We start from the raw sequence: 17,697 nt of genomic DNA, 5'->3' as shown, positions 1-17,697 counted from the left end.
TACACTTAAGTATATATATCCTGAGTAGCTAGTGGATGTGACCGTGTTTACGAGCACAGGTTATATGCTTTTAAATTTCGTTTAACTGTGTTTAACTGCCACCTTAATGTCGCACAATCAATTTTAAACATGCTTACAACTGCTTAAAAGAGCCATATTCTGGCCTAATAAAAGCTAAACCATCGCAGGTCTTGAACCTTGGACCATGCACACCATAGTCACTGGACTTACCACTTAGCCATCTGATCTATACACGTTTCATGGGTTTTAGAATACACCTTTTACTACAGGCATTCCACAGTACCGACAACAAATGGGACAGTCACTTTGTGTACATATGTACAGTACATTGTAATGTACTGTAGTTTGTGAATCAACATATACAAGTCTACATATGTATAACTGTTACAAACTAATACTAAATATAATATATATGCATGTCAGTGATGTGTGCACATAGAAATGAATATATATATATATATATATATATATATATATATATATATATAAAATATATATATATATATATATATATATATATATACAGACACATCTATAGCCATATACATAAACATCTATGTACACACTTTGTGACACAGAAGCAATCCAAAGGAATTGAAGTGTACACAAAACACATGCAGCTCTGGTATAACAATTAATATTAACTTAATTCACCATGGAAGGGATGGTTGTTGTGTATGTGGATTTTGGGGTGGGGAGGAATGATGGGTAATGTAATTATGCATCAAGGAGAGCCTGGGTTGGATGTTCAATAAGTGAACTGGAGGTGTATACATGGAGTATGGAGACAGTAAAAAAAGGACACAAAACCAGAACCATGCGCATCCCTATTACACCCTGTCAGGTCACATTAAAACACATAATTCCACAAACATATGAACATTAACATGTATCATACATATGTACACCAACTGACTGTCAGTTTTGTTTTCAGTAGTGAGAAATGCTTGCAGTAAAAGGTATATTCTAAAACCCATAACACTTGTACATATCTCAGATGCCTTAGTGATAATGTCAGTGACTGTGGTGCTGTGGTGTTCATGGTCCCGGGTTCTAAACCCACAAGTGCTGTTTGTTTTTATGAGGGTCAGAATAAGGGCCGTTGGATGCAGGTTTATTAAGGCACTTTTAAGCAGTTTTAAGTGGGTTTGCGCAGTTTTACGTGACGGTAAGCACCGCGTAAACACGGTTAAACAGATAAGCGCTTCACAGGTGTAACCTTCGCTTACCATCGAGCAGTACACGGGCAAACTAGCTTACAACTGCTTTAATGTGCATTAAATACCTTTTCCCTAGCAGTGCCTGATCTGTGAAATAAAATAAAAACCACTTCCAGGATTAGAACCCACTAAGCTACCTGAGATGTATCTATGTCAGTTGTGTTTTCAGACAGGTTAAAATACAAAAGGGAAGATTGTGTGGAAATAGGACAAACTGCCATGTACCCAATGAAAGGAGGTTAACAACATCTACACATCTATGGAGGTACATATAAACGTATGCAATAATATATATTACCGGTACATGAAGATGTACAGATATATATATATATATATATGTATATATATATATATATATATATATATATATATATATATATATACACACACACACACACATAAATATGTGTATACAGCATCTGAAGTGTTCATATCTGAGCATAACATGGGCCATAGCAATCACACATTCTGCCCCCCAAACAATATGAACATAACATATGAAGAGTATATGCCAATACACTAGACCCGCGGCAGTGGTGCTGCAGTAGCGTTGTCACCTCACAGCAAGACGTTTTCAATTCTCAGCTAGAGTGTCTTCTATGTGGAGGCATGCGTGAATGGGCGTGGCTTCGTTGAAGGTTGTGCATCAGGGCTGGTAACTTGGCATGTAAAAATCCACTACCAAACATTAGCGGACTGGAGTTCCGCTGTGGCGACCCCTAAGCCGAAAGACACAAAAACTATTACAAATATGTCATACGCACATGAGCCAAATAGGCTTAGTCACCAACACAACTACAATGACTGCACATATCCATGACAGAACTACACAGACAACTTCTATTTAGCAAACCTTTATTGCAATCCGATGTATAGCCAAAAGGATTCAAGGACTAACATTACCTGCATGCAATACAGGAAGCATTTAACAGTGCCTTAATGAATCAGGCTGCAATTACCATAGTATTAGTCCACTAAGGGATAGGTGCTCACATAGGGAAAGAACCCCCACACACATATAGAATATGTATAAAAGCAGTGTGTACACACCTGCATCTGCTATGTACACCCACCAACATCTCTCCCACACCCAAACTAATTACACCAATACATACTGTCATACCGTTACCAATTATTCACCCACTGTACAACATCTGCTGAAACATTGACATACCTGGACAGAGTCACACTAACATGGCCCTATGTGAAATAGTTGCTGTTATACAATGGAACAGCTGCTGATGTGACAGGGTTTGTCTGAATGAATCATGTTTCAGAGGGTTGAAATGTAATTAAACTAGGATGTGTTACCAATTACTGATTATCAGCACAGTATGATACACATTAACACCAAACTAAAGATGTCTGGTGAGCACATTGTAAACCCCCTAACATTATATGCATAGCCATACAGTCTTGAGCTGGTCAAACAACCTGGCCAGACTGAAACATACGCAGAAGTATTAGGTACAGACAAACCCTGCACAAGTAGCAATGTTCAGAAATATAACAGCAGTACTCACATGCAGACCAAAACATCTAGACATTACACAGAATATAGTTGAGTTTGTCTCCATACAGCTGTTGCAATAGATTTCAGACCACACTTCCAGGCTGCCTTCCTCACAAGTAAGGCAAAGGGACAACGCCCAATCGGTGTACTCAATTATACTCCACTGTTGCCATGGTATTGGCTAATGGAGTAGCTACACAGCTGATGTGCATGTAATTAACTACTTTGGAACACCAATTGGTGATCAGGACAGCACATGGTACTGATCTCTAACTATAAAAGGATGGCATCACACATTCAAACCATCTGTATATACCTGCAGAACATTACAAAATACCTCAAAAAGAAATAAAACAAAGACCAAAATAAACAAAATACCACTCAATAACACCTCCAGTTACCAATAAGGTATGTATACATTGTAGTACGTCTGTGTATGTAGTACCTGTTCTGTAATAATTACAGTGTAATCAATGCATTTAGTGAAAATAGCTATCTTGTAGTAATGTATTGTTCAGCAGTAGTTATGCCTGTAGTATTCTGTGTGTGTACTGCTGTAGGTCACAAGGCAAACTCCTCATACACCACAAGGGATGATATATTTGGGCTTGGAATTCATTAATTCTTTTCCAGCCACTGTCTGTGTCAGGGTTGGTCCAACAAGTATGTGCTATAACAGTGGATAGTATATGTTGATATACTGTAACAGTAGACATATGTATGGGTATATTAGTGAGATGAACATGTCAAAGGTGGGCTTACGTCGCAAATATGATTTGCATTGTGGGATAATGTGCCAATAACTGTGTAATGTACAGTATCCTAGGCAGAACGGTCTCAATCTGTATTCCATCTTACATAGCATTTGTGTTATGTTATGCAAACATTAGTTATGTCTGTTGGCAATTACAATACTCATTAACAGGATACATATTAATTGTATTCGTCTGACAGTTTAGCAGCATGATAGCAAAGACAATTGGAAGAGCTAGGTATATCCATGCACATAAGACATGTAATATCCACCTCTCTAGTATCGTTTGCAAGCAATAACAGATGTGCATGTGTACAGGTTATGCAAATGTGTTGTGACCCTTGTTACAGTGCTGGGACAAATGGCTATGTGCACACCTACATAGAGTGGATATTGAGAGTAGAGACCCACTGGTTGAACATTCATGTTTGTGTAGCCTAACCTCTCACTGCCAACCTAACAGCTGCTTCCAAATACTGTATGTAAGGTTGTGCACAGTACTGCTAATGAAACAAGTTGTATATCATCTTTAACTCCAGTGTAACATCTGCAGTAGGAGTGTAGGATGTAGGAGACTGCTGCTCATGTGTAATAGCTGCTTCATAGGAGACGGCTTACACTATCTGATTATATCCTGATTATGTTGATAGTAGCAGTAGAGTCTATTGATACTTAACTCTGTTTGGGGAGTGGCTGTCCATGCCCAACAGACCTCATGGTTCTGGTGGATATGTGTGTATATACCCAGAAAAGGATACAGACCTGTTGACACTTGCATCATCTGTAATCAACTATCAGGATGTGATGTGCTCCTCAGGTGAGGATTGCCGCTAAAGTTAGCTACTACGTTTCTGTAATAGCCAGTGTTTACACGTCCATAACTCAAATATGTACTTGTGAGCATCACCATCTAAAACATCTTCATAAGCAATAAGTAAACTAAATACAGTACTTGGTACTTGTAGTACTGAATGCTTATACAGGCATGTCCACTAGTCAGCTACTGGTGTTTAGTAATGTCAGCTTTGTGTATGGGGCCATCCTGGAGTAATGTAATCCCTATGCCATGTACACTGCCAAACCCACCTAACACCACACCTCACACATTGTCTGGGATGCAGCTACAGAGGCAAGCTGGAAGGCAGTCCAGTCTACAGCCATGACTGGACTGGACTGGACAGGACAGTCATGCGGTGTAGGTTAACACATGCATCTCATCACCACAATCAACACATACCCTTACCAGAACACAGTAAGGACACCCACACATACCGCCAGAAAGCACACACACATTCACAGAGGCTTCCAAGTATCTTGCCAAGCAAGGGACCTCCCAAGCTGTAATAGACAGACAACAAAGTACACAAACTGTATGACATAGGTTGCAAAACTGTGCCACTCCTCAGAACACGTGGCCAGAAACATGCCCAACAGTACTCATATGTGAATGCAAAGTCCAGCACTATGTCACACACCAAGCTATACAAGGGCAAACATACTGTCAGCTGCCTGTCTGCCTTGATTAGCCACATATCCATACACTCAGACCACCTTTCAAACTGTACACATGGCTCTGGCATATTCCATGCTGTTGTGCAGGACCTGGGATGCCATACCCTGGACTGCATGGAAACACACATGTAGGAACTGTCAGGTCTTGTAGTCCATGCAGGTATGTCCCAATGTCTGGGTAGCAGTTTGCCATTGCCCAGAATGATACTGCAGTACAGAGACAAAAGGATTGTATTCCCCAATTGTCTAATATACTGGTGAAATCCAAAGGGTATCCAGTATCTCTCTGCCTGGGATACTATGGTTGACAGACCATGATGCTTTGCCAGACAGGGCCTGCACCTGTCACCCCTGGGAATCTGGATACTGGCTAGGGCTCATGCTTCCCCAATAGTGCCTTCATCATGCAAGGTTCAAGTGACAATTCCACTGCTGTAACAGGAACAGCCAAGCAATATACTGCGTGTCTAGCTACTCAATTATACATTTTGTAAACCCAATATGGACACACGTACGTCAATCCTTAATATGGACAACATATCTGTGCAGTGACTGTGATATGGTTCAAGGCTCCAGAGAGCACCCCTGCTTGACCATGTTATAACACATACCTCACCTCTTGGCCATTTTCCTTTAGTGGAGCACACAGGCCATGGGTATGTCCATATTCCTGAAGGATATGTACACCCCCAGGCTAGTTGCACTTGCATAACTTCAGATGCATTATGCTGAGCAACTACCTTTGTGCCAAAGTGGAAGCCAACTTGCACCTTGCTACAGATCACCCACCATGCCTCTGAATTCCCAACCGTCATATTGTGCTGTAATGGGGAATAATAGGTTTGAGACAGAAAACCATAATAATGGCTATTCTCAACTATCCCACTATCACCTGGGAAGCCTCCACATGTACCAATGCCTGTGCTCAATGCATTTTGGATTTCATCACCACAATGACCTGGATCACCATAGTCACACAAACAGGGCTAACAGTATGCTACACATAGTCTTCAAAGCCAATGTTATGCTTCTTAAGACGGAAGTGGTGAATGTCATGGCACCCATGCAGATGGACAATGCATGTGCAAATGCTGAATCCTACACAAATGCACTTTAAGCACACACATTAGTGCAGTGAGTGTGCTATTGAAACAGAACCAAGATTCAATCAAACACAAACAGAAAGGCAAATCGGTGGTACCCTGCCATAAACTGTACCATAGAAGGTAGAAACTGCTGCAAGAGTGAACACACATGAGTGGAGGTGATCCCTGGCCAACCTCAGTAAGATTTAAATACAACATATAAGACCACACAAAGCCACTGTGAAACTAATCAGCCACATATTATGAGGCCAACCACAGAGAATTCTATAGCTGTGTCATGAATCATAATGGCAATGACAACACCTGCCCTGCTTCACAGCACTATGGCATGAGAAATACTGCGCCTACAGAAATAGCACTTGTTCATCCAGATAGGGTCTGTGATAACTTAAACCCACTCTCATCTCCCCCCAACAGGTACATATATTTATATATTCATGTACACTACAGAGTCCCTGTAATAACAACTATGCAGGTACAAGCTGCACTCTCTAAAGCCATACATACAGCTTGCATGGGACCTGTCAACATCACAGGGTGTGTTTTACACAAACGTCAGAACAATTAGCTATCCACCTACACATCATGTGCAATCATAGCTACATGTCAGGCTGTGTACACACTGAATGGTGCACAGCAACAGTTATCACACCCCACAAAGGGGGAGGCACCACTGATAATGGGAAATAGTGCACTACTACCCTGCTGAGTCTGGTCTGTAAGGCCATGAACCTTGATCAACGTATTTGATGTAGTGAGTACAGATGTAGATGACAGTAAGGTTGATTCACACAACATATCTCGACCTTGCCAGGTCCTAGGACACCATCTCCCATACTGGGTTCCAGCTACACTCAGTAAGCTAGGTGTATATACCTATGTCACATAACTGGTTGGCAACTGGACCACTGGCAGAACCAACACTACAGAAGGTGTCTAATAACACGCACAGCAAACCAGTGCCAACTACAGTAATACAGGGTTCAGTCCTGGTACTCCCCCTCTTTGTTATCGAAATCTATACCACAGAGACTAACACAGAAGGCATCTGCCTATTGAAGTTTGCAAATGACTATGAACTAGGAGCTATAGTTGACTCAATGAGTGCTGTGGGCAGCATACGGAAGGGTCTTTGTGGGTCGGATGTGTGGTGTCTGACGTATGGCCACAATCTCACTGCAAAGTATTGCACTGTCATCCCCTATGTTAAAAACCCTGTACCCATGAACTACCACCTAGGCAGCGGGCAACATAATGGAAACTGAGTGTGTATGGGATCCAGCTGGACAGCAGTCATTCCTTTGATAGTCACATCACCACACTAGTCAGGTAGTCGTAAGTGGCAACCTTAATCATGACAGGGTGCCATCCATGAATATAGAGATCATTGCTCACTCATACTCAGCACTCAATTGATCCATAATAGTTCACATATTTCCTTTAAGTGTTATTGGCCATGTTCAGATGGCCTACACCGGCCTTCCCAAACCATAGCTCCACCATGTAGCATGATGCCTACCCTGAATAAAGCCATGTCCAACCGAGAGATGTTGGACATGCTACACTTACACATCCTGATTTCAAACAAACACATACGTCATGGACATCCACCTGTCTAGTACAAGGATCATAACATGCCTGACAGATCCCTGTCCCATACACTTTACATACTCCTGCCATACTATGCATCCCTGTCCAGCATAGCTGCACATTGCCCCTCTTTGAGACATGATGTGATGACTGCATGGCAAATATATCAGTAAACCTGTGGATCAGTTCTATGGCACTGCTTGAACTGGCCACAAAGTTACCTGTCTGTTGGCTACAGCTAGGTAACCTTTCAGCCTCTGCTCATACATGGCTCAGGGCATATAGCCTACTAGTTCACTATGACCATACATGCTACAGTTGCTATCCAATCCTGCAAATTCCATCAAGCTAGCCATTGTCCCATGTGTTTCACATGTGCAACACAGGTAATACATGGCAGGATGCTATACTGCTGTACAGTGTCATGTAGATGTATATGACAAAACACATACATGTACATCTTGCTGTGAGCAAATCTGCAGGGTCACAGGTCATGTCCTTTACGGCTGTGCATGACTATATATGTGACATATACACAGCATTAAGGTCTCTTGCATTAATGTCAACACATCCAGGCATGTGCTAATACGTAAAGACACCAGTACAGGCAAACAGACATGCCCACATCAAGACAACATCCACATGGAGTATGAGCAATGTTATCACTTGACACACACATATATGGTGATAACATGGAATCACCAGTAAGTGTCAAATGTGTGTGAGTTAAACATGTCAGTGGTGTTATTGTCATGCAGATTTGCAAAGCCATATTTGTCATTATAATAAATGTGATGCACATGTATGTGCAGCTGTACATCTGTACTTCTCTATGAGTTACTGTGACACCATCATAATGTCTGCCAGGAATGCCACGTGCCAGGCTGCCACCGTACAGCCACATGGAGGATGAGGTCCTCATTCCATACCTCCTTGACAACCATGAGACACTTTTCAGACATGTGCCACAGGATGCACAGCACTGGGATACCCAGTGGGAGGAACTTCACAGGAGGGTAAATGATGTTGGCGGCCACATTCACACTTATCAGCAGGTGCACCAACACTACACTGACTAATTAGATGGGCGAAACAGCATGCAAACGCAATCACCAGGGAACACGTTACAACAGATGGGGGGCCACTCACCCAGCCCCAACTCACACGTACTGAGGAGCACTGGCTGACCTGGGGACACCTGCAGAACTCCATCCACAAGCTTCAGCTGGTATTTTGGAGGTGGGTGTCTCACAACCACTGAGCCAGGAGTTGGCCAGTAAGTCACTACTGCACGTATAACACAAGTACATTTAATATAGATACACGTGTTACTGTACAATATTTCACTTAAAATCATATGCAATGCATGTATGTACACACGCCACATACTATAGTTTGCTACTCTATGTATGCACAGATGTGCATAGTGCATAGCATAGTCTACTGTACTGGCTTATGTGCCAACATGCACACTGCACCCTTTAGCTATCACACAGGTGTGGATGATGATCATACTGCTCTGACACTCGTATTTAGGTACCGTTGGCATTTTGCAATGGCAGCAGCCTGTTGCTGGTGAGTTTGTTTTACTTATCAGGCTTGGTAATGCACAGATCATATTAGATGCATGCTATCTGCTATGTGGCCATTTAACACACGTGCACATAATGTATGGGGATCCTGTTAATATATACCAGTCAGACCTGCAATGCATCACAGTGGTTACCCATGTGGAATATTTAAAGGCTTTATGAAAAACCTACACCAAACCTTACAAACTGTCATTGCCAGATGTGTGAACAGCTGTAAACACAATAGTGGAGGTGTGGTTCACTGTAGGGACATGTACTACAGATCAGCATCACACATGTGGGGAATACAAACAGTACTATACAGAGAGCATATGTGTGCACACACTCTTTACGTTTTGGAGCTGGATTATGACAAACCAACAGGAGTCACTCTTGTGGAGTATATCCTTGCTATGAATGTCACACAATGTCATCTGCTATCTGACATGTCCATGACATTGTGTGGGCTGACTGCAACACTGGTTAACTATCCTGCAAAACATATCTCACATCCCAAGCAGACCACCCTTTGTCTGCATAAACCTGTCCTCAGTGGAGCATATGACATCTACGGGTTTATGTCATATGGGGCAACACTGACATATGAAATAGATGCCCATCACAACCATTGGACAAAACATGTTTACACATGGCCATGGAGGATGGCCAGAGACATGAACCAACACACGCAGTAGAAGGGATGTACATGTGTGTACACCATGTGTTACACTGGCTCGACACAATACAACTATGGCCTTTGTGTAATGATTATACTGCACATGTGACACACTAAACATCATACAGGGCTGTACACACCTTGTGTAGGCATGACATCAAAGCACCACAAAACATGTCTTGAACAGTTTTAGTGCATTACGACATGAAAGCTTTAACCTTTACAGTATCCAAATACATACATGTGTTGCGCAACATACACATACAACCACAGCAGGCCACAGTTACAATACATTCACCTTGCTGGTGTCAGACATCACTGTCATGGGTGCTCCTCATGTGTTTGAGGTACACAGATGGCATGTGGAACATGGCGTACTGCAAAGTTACCCAAGTCTGGGCTTAGTTGCCAGGAATCCGCAATATGATTGCAGATGTGCAGGGGTGTCATCTGTATACCCTTCAGTGACCTGTGTCACACATTCCACATTAGGGTTTAGTGTGTATACACCTCAGTGACATGGGCCACATTCCACATCAGATATGTATTGTATCTGAACACAGTCATGGCTATGAATTTTGTCTGTAACACACACACTGTATAGCAATAGTGAAGCCACATGATGCCCTGCAATGGCTATGCACATCAGCTCAATGTGCAGTATGTCACTGTAAATCTGCAGGGTGGACTGACAACACTGCGTCAGCTGAAGGCCCAAGCTAATATCACACACCCCTGCATTGGAACACCAGTACCTCACTGTATATTGGAAAGGACACTATTGTGTTAAACATGTATGCATGTCAGTCATCACTTCAGCAGAAGACATGTCATACTGCATGTGATTAGCAAGGTCATATGCCACACATCAGGCCGGTGTACTGTTAACCTGTGCTGGTCTGTGGCACCATTGCAAAGTAGGGACAGCCATGTCAAATGTGTGTACAGCCACATGCACATTGTCTGTAGACTCAGCTCAGGGGTAAGAGGAATAATGTTGAACAGACATGCACTGTTTATGGGGAGATATGCAAGCTAGGGCTCTGGTAAACATAGTATTCACTCAACATACCCTGTTGCTCATGTCCTCCTCACACACCGGGACAGTGGCCAACACAAAGCATCACTGGCAGATGTACCCAGGTCAGCACTGGTCTGTTAGGATGTGAGGTATGGTGCACAAAACATGGCAGTGCAGTGCAACGGTGCATAGTGCATGCATTGTGTTGCAGGTTTGGGGGATAACCTACTAACACAAATTGTGCAACACAGGGATGCATGCTAACTACTACTATAATTGTGTAAGATGCATGCCTTCTGCCATAACACATGCATGCTGTTGTGTGCAACTCAGGGATGTATGATAACTACCACTATAATTGTCTAAGGTGAATGCCTTCTGCCATATCACATGCATGTTGCATGCCACTGTGTGCCATATCATGTGTCTGTCTGTGCCTGTCTATGTGTCTGTCTCTGTGTGTCTGTACTGTGATGTATAACTGGTAATCTACAGTTCTAGTCTACCCCTCACAGATGTTGATGTAGGTGTGTTGGCCTCCTAAAGTCCACCTGCTGTTAGTGTCCTCACAGACTCCAGCAGTGATGATGAAAGTATGATTGAGGCACAAGCAGGGTTGTCAGGGGCTGAATCTGTGCCATTGGTCGGCATTCCACCTGTATCCCCCTCATCCCTGCACACAGTTGTCATGCCCACGCATACTCCATCACCAGTGGCCATAGTGGAAGGACAGGTGGCGGGTGGTAGCATGGAGCAGGAAAGTGTGGAGACTATGGAAGGTGTGTCTGCACACCACGATCCCAGCCAACTGACTGGCGATGTCCCACACAGGTATGTCCTCAGGGCTGCTTGTAGGGGGCACTTCTCACCAACATGCCCCTGCAAGACACAGCACGTCAGCTGGTGTCACCAGACGCAAGTTTCAGGCTGTAATGGAGGCACACGCATATTTTGAACGGCACAACAATGAAGGTCTGAGGCTTCTGAGGGCTGCTGTCCATTCTTTAACTGACAACTTCCAGGCAATTGCAAATGCTCACCATCAGCTTGCAGACGTTTTGGATGGACGACTGTGTAACATGGTGGGAGTCCTTGAACATGGCATGTTGATCCTTGAGCGTGGAATGTATGTGCTAGAACATCTGGTGTGAGTAAGGAGTTGGGCACGTGGACATAGGCCAGCTACACCAACTGTTGAAGGTGTATGTGAACATGCTACTTCACATGCCCGCTCCCATAGTGGCAGCAGCAGTGCAGCTGGTGGTGTGGTGTCTACACCAGGACACAGCAGGCCATGTGCACATGGTCCTGGACAGTTCCAACAGGAACACGGTTCCGGTAGACATGTGTCATCAGACAGTACCCAATCTGGACCTCTGCCTGGTAGTGACCGTGCAACCCCTGGCCAGGTGCAGGTCACGTGGCCGGACACCGGGAACTGTACAACCTGCCCTGCACAGTCTGCAGCTGTCAAAAATACCCCTGTGTAGGCCAGCCACATGCCAGACCAGTGTGCATACATACAAACACACACCAGAAACAAATGTAGGGCACCTCAACACACACACGTAACATTCACACACGCCCAATGAGATGAAAGGCCTTAACCCATACACATGATGTCATCCAATGGTGCAGCCCAGGTCTCTGGCAAATATTATCACCCTGTGCATATCATGATGCCTGTGCCGCATCCCTGTCATCCATACCATTGGTGCAGGGACATGGTCATATGGTCTGATGCACAGGCTGAACATACTAGGAAGACAACTGTAGATTACCATTGTTGAGTAGTGTTGACAGGCAGCAGGCATACCATGTACTAAAGTTTTAGAATGCATTTTGTACTGTTGACAGTATGTATCATGTGTAACACCAGTAACTGCATGTTGATCTTGATGTTCTGCTTTCCTCTTTCAGGTGTTATTGCATGTGCCAAATGTGTGCATACAGAGTACAAGGGGGATGTCAGTATTTTCAGTTAGTGTCCCGGTCTGTATGACAATACCTGCATGCACTTCGTAGCTTCCACATCACAGTTAAAAATCTCCCAAGTTTCAAACATGTTTACTGTCTACCACAAGAGGAGTGGTTCTTGGCCCAGAAATTGTAGTTTATTGACCATTTGGACAGTTTGCCCATCTCTTTCAACTTTCTGGTTTAAAAGACCACATCTGCACTTGTTTCCAATCTTTCTTGTAACTAACCTATTGGGAAGCACTAGAAAGCCTTAAACTGATACAAGCCATCTAGCTTAGAAGAGAGACTTTGGAGTGATTAAGTATCAGTTTTCTGTACTTTCTTGCTGTACTTAACTGTTTTCTGCCTAAACACCGATTTTACAGCATTTGTTGTGATTTAAAAGCTTGTTTTTTTCACATATTGTACTTATTTGACTGACAGCACTTTTAAAAAGTCATTTTTGTTTAAATAGGCTACACACTAAAGTGCAATAGTGTTTTCTTATTGTTTGTAGTCATTTAAAGCTGTTTTAAGTGTATTTTTTTACTGTTTTTGCCTTATCTTTAAAAAAAAAAAACAACAAACAAATTCCTTGTTTCCCGCCTTTCTAAGCTAGTATAGTCCAGTTTTCAGGATGGTGTTGAATTCAGGGCTGTGTTACAAGTTTTGGAGTTGCCCATACCTTACTCGGATAGACGGAAGTTTTTCTGTTCACCTGTGAGAGAGGGGAACTTTGAGCAGCCTATCTGTCCCTGGAGGAGTGGTTCCAGCCCAGAAGTTAACAGTTTATTGGCCATTTTGGGCTAATTTCTATCTCTTTCATTTCCCTGCTATAAAAAACGCGTTTACATGGTTTTGCGCACCGGCCAGCGCCGGTTAGCTAGGGTTAAATTATTCCCAGCTTCACTAAGTCTCCTCTTCAGTTTTTCCCTTGAAACTAGTCTAACTCTCAACCTAAGCACTCAAAAAGCATCCTACAGCCCAGCACTTGCTCAGACCTAATACCAACCACTAATATACCCTGACACTTGATTGCCTAGCAGGGCAAGGCTCTTTATTCACCCCTCACCAAGCGACTAAGCAGCTCACCCTACTATTCAGGCATGACCAAAGGGCAATTTCAGGTGTACTCTCCAGTCCAGCTGGTGAATCTGGGTATCCTGAGGCAATGTTACAACTGCCTCCTGTACTCAGACAACCCTCTCCTCCTACCACAAAACACTAACATATGCAAGAGATGCAATTATACAGCCAAACTGGAGGCTAAGCTGCCTCCACCCAAGAATGGAACAGACAGTCAAGAGGAGAAGGTTAACACTTGCACCACACCTCCAGCCACACACAGACCTACTAAACCCGCACTGGCAAAAAATACACATAAATACACAAAATCATACTCAGAGGCTCTAAATAAAAAGCTGCAAAAGCATCAGAGACCTCCAAAGCAGACACCCAAACAACCTGGACCTCCCGTCACAAACCAGACAACACATAAAACACAAAATCAGTGTGCCACACAATCACAGCCCTTAAGGTGAAATAACATACCTAACACACTAGTAATAGGTGACTATAGTCGGGCAAACTGACGTCCCACTCACTAGGCTGGACAAGCAGAAGGTTACTGTTAGCTGCCTGTCGGGAGCCAGAATCCGCCACATAACACAAGAACTCAGGTCACTCTAGAACAAGTACAAATATGACTCTGTCATTGTTCATGTTGGTGTGAATGACCAGGGACGTACCTCCTTGGACTGCATGAAAAAAGACATGGAAGATCTCTCTGATCATGTAGCCCAGGCTGGTATGAACCTGACCCCGAGTAGCATCATGCCCTCACCAAGAATGATACTGCAGTATAAAGAAAAAAATGATCAATTTCAACAATTGGCTAAGCTTCTGGTGTCATTCAAAGGGGATCCGATGTCTGTCAGCCTGGGACGACATGCTTGACAAGCCACGTTGCTTTGCAAGAGACAGCTTGCACCTGTCAACCCTAGGCTTTTGAATACTGGCCAAGCCTCTTGCTGTCCCCATAGTGCCTTCTTTAGGCAAGGCTCAAAAGTCAAACCCACCTCTGTAAACAGCACAATTAACAAAAAACTGAGGGTTATGCTACTCAACACTAGGAGTTTAAATCTCAAAATCTGCGCGCTCGAAGCACTCCTCAGTATGGAGAACGTCGACATCTGTGCAGTAACTGAAACCTGGTTCAAGGCTCCAGAGAGCACCCCAGAACTACTGGGTTACAACTCATACCACAAGTTTCGGCCACAGAACATGGACCGAAATACACAAGGAGGGGGTGTATCCATATTCATCAAGGATACCTACACCTCCAGGTTAGTGGCGCAGCATGATACCTCTGAGATCATCCATGTGCAAATAACATTGGGCAAATCTGCAATGCAAATTGTGGCCTGCTACAGATCACCCTCCATGACCCAGGACCACCACTCCACCTTTCTGGAGTCACTGGAAAACATGAAGGTCCTACCGAACACCCTGATATTGGGTGATTTCAATTACCCTACCATTAACTGGGAAAACTACTCGAGTACAAACTCCCAGGCCCAGCGCTTCCTGGAATTCATCAACTCAAATACCTTGGATCAGCTGGTAAACTCCCCTACCAGAGGTGAAAACATATTGGACCTGGTCATCACCAACATGGGCGACAGGTGTTCCACACCGGAGGTCATCCCATCACTGGTTAGATCAGACCATAAACTAATCACTCTAGATGTCCACACCCCACCACCACCCCCAACTAAGGAAACCATGGTAAAAAACTTTTCTAAAGCAAACTTCACCTTACTTAAGACAGAGGTGCTAAGTTTCACAGCCCCCACACTAAAGGATAATGCTGCCCAAGATGCAGAAACCTTTACAAATGCACTCTATGAGCACCTACAAGGATGCATGGATCGTGCCATCCCTAGCAAAATCAAGACTCACTCCTCTAAGAGAAGAAGGAAACTAGTCTGGTGGACCCCTGCCATAAACAGGCTACACAATAGAAGGGAAAACTAGTTCAGAAAAAAAGCAAATCCCAAGAAGGAAAGACATCCCTGATCAGTATCAGTAAGAAACTAAGGTCCCTAATAAAATCATCCAAGGCTAACTTTAAGAAAAAATAGCCAAGGATTCAAAAGATAACCACAAAGCCTTCTTTAGCTATGTTAAGAATCTAAGTGGCAACTTGCAGATATGCTCTGAACTAGAGCAAAATAGCACAAAATATACTGAACCTACTGATATTGCCAACATCCTGGCAGATAGATTTAGTGCAAACTTCAGCCCCCTCTCGCCCCCAAAAGGGCCCACAACAATACCGGAAAAGTGTAGTGTCCCTGCAATCACAGAAGCACAGGTGAAAACAGCCCTTTCAAAAGCCAAAAACACAGCATCAGTGGGGCCAGATGGTGCCCCAGGCTGTGTCTTGCACTAACTAGAGAATGAACTAACCCCTCACCTAAACACGCTGTTCACCCTCAGCCTATCCACAGGCTATGTGCCCATAGAATGGCACACAGCAACAGTTATTCTACTCCACAAAGGAGGGGCCACAACTAACCCTGGTAACTATCGCCCCATAAGCCTGACTAGCCTGGTCTGCAAGGCTATGGAGCGCATCATCATGGAACTCATTAACAAAGACAGTGGGAACCTCCAAACACTTGACCCGACCCAGTTCGGATTTATTAAGGGCAGATCATGCCTACTAAACCTGGTTGACTTCTTCGAGAGAGTCACCAAGGCCATAGACGAGGGAAAGGTGTTTCACACAGCCTACCTTGACCTTGTCAAGGATTTTGACACCATTCCCCACTCAGGTATTACAGAAAAACTCACCAGCCTGAACATAAACCCCTACGTCACGAGATGGGTTGCCAACTGGCTTGCAGATAGAACTCACACGGTAAGACTAGTGGGCTCCAGGTCCAACTCTAAGCTATTCACAAGTGGTGTCCCGCAAGGCTCAGTCCTGAGACCCCTACTGTTCGGCATATACTTCTCAGAAGTACAGGCAAACACAGGAGGACTATGGCTAACCAAGTTTGCTGATGACTGCAAACTGGGAGCCATAAATGACTCTCCAGCTGACATGATCATGCTCCAAAAGGGCCTTGCTGAGACAGACACCTGGTGTCAAAGTCATGGCCTCAAGCTAAATGCCAAAAAATGCATAGTCATCCCATTTGGGAAAAACAAAACAGCCACGAATTACCACATAGGTGGCAGCCCCCTTAATACAGAAGAGGTAATAAGAGATCTGGGGACCCAGGTAGATAGTAATCTCTCCTTTGACAATCATATTGCCAAAGTAGTTAGGAAATCCTTCTATGTGGTCCATCTAATTACTAAAGGGCTTGCATCTAGAAATAAAGAGGTTATAGTGCCCCTGTACTCGTCACTCATCAGACCCATCATAGGAGTACAATGCACCATTTGGGATGTACCTCACAAGACACTTCCAACAGCTGGAAAGACCACAAAGTACCTCACCAAGAGGATTACTGGCCTCAAACATATGTACTATGCAGCCCGACTGAAAAAACTCCGGCTGTACTCAGTGGCATATCGCTTACTCAGAGGTGATCTCTGCTTGACTTACAAAGCCATGTCCAACTCAGAATTGATGGACATGCTCCACCTAAAGAAATCCAAGTCACTGCGAGCCACACGCTCTAGTGAGCTAAACCTCGCCACAACAATAAATAGAACATGCTGGAGGGATAGATTCCTGT

Source organism: Protopterus annectens, chromosome 15.part0 (assembly GCF_019279795.1).
Source record: "Protopterus annectens isolate FY-2018-M chromosome 15.part0, PAN1.0, whole genome shotgun sequence".
NCBI lineage: Eukaryota > Metazoa > Chordata > Ceratodontiformes > Protopteridae > Protopterus > Protopterus annectens.
This window is presented reverse-complemented; position numbering follows the sequence as displayed.